We start from the raw sequence: 9250 nt of genomic DNA, 5'->3' as shown, positions 1-9250 counted from the left end.
GTGTTGGTACAAATATTTTATGTAACGTAATTTCAAATGTTCAATTTTCGTTACAAAGACCATAAGATAGTATCAAGAGTAGGAATTTGGTTATTTTACAACTAATAAATGGGCATTCTGCCAGCCGCTAGGTTCTAAAATCTGCAAGACGATCCCATAACCATTAAACCGGCCTGGAAATCGAACCCCTTATGGCAGTCGCTGCCACAGAAACTCCGTTACAAAATCTATTTCCTTCTTCAAATATTTACCTATCCATAACTTTTCTATCATAACTAGACAATTGCATCTTAAGCCCTTGTGTAAAAAAAAGATCCATATCTGACCCCCAGTATCTATCTTTCTCTAGCAAAATACATGGAAATCGGTTCTAAGATCTTATGCGTGAAGAACAGACAGAAAATTAAAATTTTGCATTTATAGTATTAGTTTGCATATTAGTACGGATTGTATAGCTATTTAAATCTAAATTAGTAATATCTTAGCACTTACTAATATTAGCTTTCCGTTTATTGATGCCATCTGATCCCAAGACATAATATTAGTCGCAGATGTTGTTGACGGATCGTACACTGATTTATCAACCAATAATTACAGATTATGTTCTCAACTGATTGTTTACTGTGAAGTAATCTGTAGGTAATTATGTTTGGATGTTTGTTAATCAATCACTCGAAGTAGACCGGAATTGGATGAAATTTTGGTTAACATGTAGTTAAGAATAACATACATATAGTGTACAAGACTTTTAATGGCTGGAAGGCTTGCCGTACCGCGTAAGAACTTGTGGTGTTAAGAAAAGCTAGTTTTCTGATCGAGTATTACAAAAAATACATTTGGGTCAAATTATGACACTTTTGATAGTCGTTACAATAACTGTATCTACCAGTAGCTGGGAAAGGGTGCAAAGCCTCAAGAGAACATATAGCAAGTAAGTCATGGCCACTCTTTTCAATTGAAACATGATTTCTTTCTGTCATGGAATATTCAGTTACCAAAATTATAATTCGCCCATCGTCCAGTAACTTTGTGAAGAGTAACAGGATTAAAGAACGAACATTGAAAAGCCTTGGAACATCAAACCGTAATAAGTATTTAACTCCAACAGACCATGTGCCCACCTGGTTTTCGTCGTAAAACCATCAATTTTTAAACTTTCCTCAAACTTTGTAACCATTAACTTTCAAATACAAAGTAATCGAAAACTATTAAGGGGGCGAGCTGGACAAATTTCCAAGTTTTCAGCTTCGCTAAGAACTTCTAGTAGGTTTCACACGTGGAGTATCCTTATCGAACGTATATCCACACATCTTTCCAATGCAAATTCAACCTTATCTCTAAAATTCTAAAGTCCATCTTGAAATTTATTCAACCGCAAATAACAACTTTGACAGACTATTACTCAGCAAAATCGTTTTTGCTATCAACAAAATCAATTTTGGCTCTTACGTCTTCATCATTAAGGTTCTTTGTTGCCTTGTCATGTTCCAAATGAGGTTCTACGAGTCGATCGTTAATAAATTTTAGAAAACTTTTAATGGGCGCCGCCTCTGCGAAGTTTTAATTTTCGATGGGTGCAACTTTTTTGCCTTGACTTTGTACTTGTGGAACATTTTGAGCGATGTAATAATTTCGTGCGGTAAGTACTGACGATTCGGGAAAGTTTCTATTTAAATTTGTGATTGTATAAGTTTTTGGGTTATTGGATAAGTTATTGGCTTTGAGAGTAATGGTGATGAGTGCGCATATTTCTTCAATAGTTACTCAAACCAATTTTGATTAATTATTCATTGCAACAGCTGTTATGTCGCTAATTAGGTACTATTATATTTATGCGATGATATGACAAACTAAATATTTTTGGATTCATCTGGTGAAAATACCTCTAGCTGAACTTTGTTCATCTACTGTGAAAGTGTGATTTGAAAGCAAAAGTAAGCAATAACTGGTAATAACGCAATAACACGCAAAATGCTAGTTATATTCGACATAATCACGCAAAAACCAAAACGAAATTCGTTAAAATTCAAATGAAACGTTTCTCAATAAAAATGCTATAAAGAGAAAAATAAACATAATTTATAACGCCCTGTACTTTCAGAGTTTCGGTAACATGCAGTAAAGGGTAGTTCTTTATGAAATACTAGCTTTTGTCGTTTCCCCTTAGAAGGCATTAAGGAGAGGTAGAAATTTTCCTCATAGCTAATGCATTGCAGCGGTAATAATTTCTACTTTGTATTTTCATTGAAAGCGCTGTGAATTTTTACAATTCTGTTTTGAGTACGGAGAGGACAAAAGCATCAAAATTTGTTTGTATGTGATTTTTATTTGCTACAGTAAATAAGTTTTACACTTTCAAATTCTGTGTGAATAGTAAAGTACTTTGTATTTTTAAATGTAACAAACTTTTGGTCGTGACAATGATTGCTGCTAGAAGCTTCTGCGGAATAAAAACCTATTACAATTTTAAAGTTAAAACGTAGGTATTTGTTTCGTTTAGTATTTAAAAATAATTTTGTTTTGTTAGATCTTCGTCTCAAGTTTATATTACTTACGATTATTTTTCAGTTCATTTTATTTAGATCTTTGACTTATACGACTTTTTTATTATTTTTTTTTTACTTTTCTCGTGTTAAGAAAATTCTACGAGTTGGATGTTTATGTAATATTTCAGTTGTAACTATGACTATTGTAACTTTACAGCCTCAATAACATTAGTTACGATGCACCACACAAAATATGCGGTGAGGCACTGTATCATAAACTTTTATTACAAGTTCGCCGAAGATAGTGTTTGAAAGTGCTTCGACATCGGAAGCGTATATTATTTTTATCGATAAAATGATTTAATACTTTGCCGTTTTGTAAGTGTTGTATGGGATTTGGGAGTTCTGTAATATTGTGATTTTGGTTCTATGTGAAGTTTATATTTACCGATGTAAGACGGAGAAGGTTATTAAGGTACCTATATTTTGTTTTACATTGATCATATGTTTGACAAACGGAACGTTGCATGACGAGCTGCAGGTAGGCGTGGGACGAAACAAAGATAATTTTTGGAGACGATTTTTGATTTGAGGATAATAAGATTTACACGTTTTTAAATGTTTTGATAGTATGTCATTTATAGATTCTTAGATAAGGTTAACATTATTTATAAAATAAATTCTACTGATAATAAAATTATCTTGAAGAGCAATTTTGTGCAAAACATATTTTTTTAATTTTTAGTACTTACATAAAATATTAATTTTTCTGAAAACCAGCTTTAATTTGGTAACATTTTTGCTCAAAGAGCATTACCTAGCACCTACCAATAATTAAGCCACAAAAACTCGATACCCGTTTCGTAATGGTCAACAATCGTTTGTGGTTCAAATAAAACGAGCCTCTGGGTTAGAATGTAGGATGACAAGATTAAAAAAGGTTACCGGACTTTACTAAGATATTTCTGAATTCTTCAAAATACACCATTGGGCAGAATTAAAAAAATATTAATATATTTTCACTGATACAAAAATTAAAGGTAGCTTAGCAATAAAAATCCTAAAGCTGAGGTTAAAAATATACATTAGTCTAAATGAAGGTACTTACTCACCAAGAAATCTCAAACTGTTAAAGCACAGTTTTTAAAACTTATTTTGACGTCCAAACTTCAGACATTTTATCCAAGTCGAAATTTATGTAGAAATAATATAGTTTATGTCAAATATCAGATACTTCGCAACAAATACGAGTCGATTGTATTGAAAATACGTAATCACATCAACTACTACTACTAACAATTAAATTATTTTATTGTTTTCAAGTCCATTCTAACAAAGCAGTCATAGTTTATCAACTAAATAGTACATCAGTTACCCTTTCCGTACTAAAATTTTACGACTCGGACCTAGGAACGTAATTCAACATTGTTGATAACAATTAATAGGGCGGTCGTTAAATATTAACCCTTAATTTGACCTTGAGATTTGATCTTTATTAATCACTAGTTCAAACTCCTGGCATTGCGTGCATCAGTATTGCTTATTTTTTTAATTAAGTAAAACGACAGTAGTAATAATAGAAGCCGTTTTGTCTTAGCAATAGCCGCTAAGGAGATGAGGTTTTCTTAAGCAACATACCGATAATTTTTCAAAGTAGGTAGTGTGTTTATTAGACATATCTAATCTAGTGGCATAGGAAGAAACGTTACGAAATCAAACACGCCTTTATTTAAACAATTCCTGATAGATGCAAAGTCCCTTTCCTGCACTCAGTGAGCTCAAGCTTTTTTGTCGGCATAGTAGAGTCGAGGTTGAAACCCTCGTACGCCACTTTTTTATTTTGTCTAGGTTGTAATGCGACTGGGTGGGCTAACACAATGGTTGTACAAGTAATCCAGCAGCTAAGGGCTTTGGAAATCTAGGGGAGAAAGGTCTTCGTCTATCAAAAGGACACAGGCATTGGGTTATAAAAAAAATATTTGCTTCCGCTACTACGAAAATCCTCATACAAGGACACCCTACACGGTCGCGGGCCAAAAACGCGGTTGCATGTTACTAAAGCAGTACTTTAGTTTCACAAAATAAAGTATTATAAATGTTCTCGGGAGCACTGTTTGCCCCGAGTAAATGCTAAAGAGATGTTTTTATACGGATGCAGAGTAGGTTCGTGTGTTAGTTTATGTACGAAAATGTGTGGGAGTTGTTGCATTTTAAATTATATGGCTATTATGAAAATATTATTATGCTTAATTAAAAATAGTTTTTAATTTTATTTTAAGTGGGACGAAAGATAGCATAGCACATGTTTTTGCATTTTTTTTATATCGTCTAAAAATAAAATTATATTTTATTAAGCAAACATTCTATTTACGTTCTGTATACCTTTATGTCGCTAAACATAATATTATGCTGCTTGCTAGCGTCTCAATTAGAAAAAGCAGTGAAATATAACATTTGAAAGGAACCTAATTATATTTTGAGGTAGTCTTCTTTACCTGAAGTTAAATTGTACTTACACTTGTTTCAAAAATAATGTATGCCCCTAAATATTTACCAAAAAGAAAAAAATACTTAGGCGTCTTTATCGCTGACGAATCTAACGCTAGTTTAGCATTTCAGAAGTAAAAGTTCAGTAAAAAACCTTTTGTAACCCAACTCATATCTTCTTAGCAACTATTTTCTATAACCTAACCATTTAACCGCGGACCTTTGCTACTAACATGCATCACAAAAATTTACATTACAAAAATAGTTTCAAGCGAAAAAGCCATCCTTTCAACATTACATTGCAAAATTCTCGAAATAACTGAACAAAAGGAATCTTCATATTAAACTTTCAATAGACTACAAGGACATCATAAAACGAATGCCTCGATGAAAACATTGTAAACGTGTTTCTGTTGCGAATACACAATATCTTTAAACTATAAATTCTAACCGAAATATGAAAACGATATTGCTGAAAGACTTTTACATATTCAGACTTATAAATACACTCGCTGAGAAGTCTATCAAAAGACATACAGTCAACAGTTATGCATTAATTTAAATACAACAAAAATCGATTTCTAAAGTTATTACTTCGTTTTTATGCGGATTTTGCACAAGGAAGTGTTTAAGAACTTTTCGGCTTGCGAGGTCTTCATTCACGATGTTTTGCTTCGCCGTTAGAGTCAGTGATAATTATTATAATAATATGATAAACACGGGCATACCTTCTCGATGTCGAAAAGGCGGTGTGTTGCCTCGGATTCGAACCTTCGACCGTAGCATTTTAAGTATTTTTTTTATAATTAAAATTTATTACTGCAGATTTGTGTTGTAAAAAATATATTGGTAATATAATTTTACATTAACATAATTTCCTGTTATTTAACTACCAATATAAATATCGAAATACGATTAATATAGCCAAAGATATTAAATTATATGACTGAAATAAAATTGACATTTTCCATAATATTTTCAGATTTATGCCCAAATCGTGGACAGTGCGTAATGAAAAGTCGGAAATGGTGCAATGAAAAATTAATAAATGGAGTAAAAAACATTAATATTGACTTTATTATGCATGTTCCGTTGAAATAATGTTTCAATATGATGTCAGATGTAATTATTTGCACCGAAATGTAAATATAGAGCCTGAACAACTCACTCACGGTCATCTGATTCGAAACAATGCAGAACTTGTACTATGGTAGCCAAACAACTGACAAACATACGCGTTTACATATATTAAAAAAAATACTTGCTTATATTTCTAAAAAAAGAACAGCCAGGATCAGAACTAATACTCGTGCGTTCTTTAAAATGTTTGGGTGAATTCGAATCCACCAAACGCGGCGCTACAGTTATTAGGTGACCGTGTTAACCATTGCACTAAACGTGCATTTAAAGTTACTGAACTATATCCCATCACGTCGCAGTCGTAACAAATAAAACTAACATCGTTACGGCCCCGTTACGTCGCCATTACGTCACCTATAAAAGGTTTTATCACACAAACCGCACGGGACTCGTTCCGGACGCCGCTGTTTTGCAAAAATATGAAGCGATTAAAGTAAATTCTCCGCGAATGTTGAATGGTAAAACGTTCTGTTGTAAATTCTTGTTGATGTTAAGTGTTTGAGTCTTTTGAAACGTTTCCTTGTCTCCATGTTATTATTATTTTAGATGCGCTCATTCCGTGGGGTGTAAATGTTTTCTTATGTTTACGAAAGTACAAGTGCTTAGTAAGACGTGTCTTTTTTACTATATTATAAACAATTTATGTTATAGATATCAATTTTATGGTTGTTTGAGCATTCAAGACTTTATTCGTTGGTTTATAATAATATGGTACATTTAAACGGTTAATATCGATTAGCTAGTCATTTATTAATATGCATTAAAATCTATAATATTATAAAACGGACTTCTCCTTTGAAGTACCGTCAGAACGGGGATTACTTTTGAATTCAGGGTAAGTATATTCTAAAATGGCAAGAAATGGATATATGCCATCAAAAACATTCTGTAAAAACCTCAAGTCTCGCCGTAAAAAGTTGTGAGATGTATATAATACCAAGTCGATTAATCTATTTAGTCTCTTCTTAAAGGACATTCTGTCTTAAGTTATTACATATGTTATTATCATGCCAATTAAAAAAAAAATACCTCTAAAACAAATAGACCGACCTGGCCATCGCATGATTTAATTATTAGTACGTATAACACTAATCAGCACGACGAGCAGTTAATGCTCTTGAAATGTTAATGGCGAATTTGTGTTTTCTTGCGATGACCAAGTCGATCTATTTGTTTTAAAGGTATTTTTTTAATTGGCATGATAATAACATATGTAATAACTTAAGACAGAATGTCCTTTAAGAAGAGACTAAATAGATTAATCGACTTGGTATTATATACATCTCACAACTTTTTACGGCGAGACTTGAGGTTTTTACAGAATGTTTTTGATGGCATCTCACTTCTTTTTGTAGAGCGAACATAAGTCCAATTTGTATGGAAAGACGTTTTTTTTTTCATAATTCAACATATTTTCCTATGGGAATGTTGTTCAGTTTCATGGGCTAAACACCCTTACCCACCCTATATCCCTAGGTACCTATTTACACCTATTTATTTTCTACAGTAATAATAATTCATGAACTGCAAATGTAACCTTGTAATCTTATACATTTATATGGGATTACAAAGTTATTGTTACAGTTGGTGTATTTAGAAAACTGGACCGAAATTAGAAAATATTACATTTTTCCCATGATTAAGACACTAAACCCTATTTGTATTCTAAATTTTAAGCGTCTAAGTCTGCTAGAAGTACCTTAGACTTTTGATGATCGGTGAGTCAGTGAGTCAGTGAATCAGTGAGTGACAAAATTCAAAATTTTAACAAGTTGTCATTCTTAAACTACTGGTTCAAATTGACTGAAATTTTAAATATACCGTGTTTATACAATGACTAATTAGTTGCTGAAAATCCAGGCTTCTTGTTTTATCCACAACGAAATTATAGGGGTGTCAAAAATAGCCCGAATTGCTTCGAGAAAAGGATGTTACGGCCGTGCCGCTTTTTTTTTGCTCGACTTGCGGGGGCACTTCCGTGCCCCCAGATATAAGTAAAGAATAAATATATAAATAAATACTTTTGGAAGACTAACACACGGTCAACTGATTTCAAACTAAGCAGAGCTTGTACATTGGTAACCAGTCAACTGATAAACATACTTATATACACCTAAATACATACTTATATAGATAAATTAATATCCAGGCTCAGAACAAATACTCGTGCTCATCACACAAATATTTGTCCCGGGTGAGATTCGAACCCGCCACCCGCGGCGCTACGGATATTGCGGCGACGGGACCACTTAAACCACTGCGCCAAACGTGCAGTCAATAACACTATTTGAAATGCCACAATTTTATTCATAGCGGTATTCAGTACTAAGAACCGGAAAACTGAACTCATCGCTAGCTGTTAGTGCGAGCTACTTACTTATTTTTATAATCTAATTAACCCAAAATTTTACCAAAGTAACCATAATTATACGACACGGTCCAATAAGTGAAAGAAATTCAAACCTAACTCTAACGTTTAGGAAACTAAACAGCTTTCCTTATTATAAAACGCATTGTTATGAATTGTACCAACACTGTTACAGTAAAATGTCCCAAGAAAATCTATTTCGAAGCTGACCTACTTTCATTTTCATCGATCGAACGAAAATCCTTGTGATGAGAAAATTGAGTGGCTTGTATATCGGCCCTGTGGCGCAATGGATAACGCGTCTGACTACGGATCAGAAGATTCCAGGTTCGAATCCTGGCAGGGTCGCATATATTGTCGCGAATGTTCCTTTTTGCTCATAAAAGTTATGTAATTTTTTATTTTGTTTTCTTAAGGCTTCACTAAAAGTTTCATAATTTTAAGTTATTTGCAGCTAGCAAAAAGAGTTAAGCCCGATTAGACCAATTTTGTAAATGTAGCAGTTACCTTATTAGGTGGTATCTTGGTAGTTGTTTTCATACATTTACTGTCATTTTATCTGGTAGATATATTATCTGATACTTATTAATAAGCAGTGAAACAGTAATTACTCTTTTAAATTTATATATCTAATAGCTTTTTACGTTAACTTGTGTTATGTCAATTACTAAGCTTTATTAACTTTTAGAAAAACATACATATTTTAAGTCACGCTTTCTGCCCCTAAAGGTAGGCAGCGACCAGAGAATGTCACTTCAACTAGTACGTC

At 33.0% G+C, this 9250-nt stretch overlaps 1 non-coding gene across 1 annotated transcript; it reads left to right on the top strand.

Moving 5' to 3' along the window:
- Positions 1–8756: 8756 nt before the first annotated feature.
- On the top strand, positions 8757–8829 carry TRNAR-ACG (transfer RNA arginine (anticodon ACG)). Its single transcript has one exon. It is a non-coding gene; the product is annotated as a tRNA-Arg (tRNA).
- Positions 8830–9250: the final 421 nt, after the last annotated feature.

This window comes from Anticarsia gemmatalis, chromosome 2, assembly GCF_050436995.1.
Source record: "Anticarsia gemmatalis isolate Benzon Research Colony breed Stoneville strain chromosome 2, ilAntGemm2 primary, whole genome shotgun sequence".
NCBI lineage: Eukaryota > Metazoa > Arthropoda > Insecta > Lepidoptera > Erebidae > Anticarsia > Anticarsia gemmatalis.
This window is presented reverse-complemented; position numbering and strand designations above follow the sequence as displayed.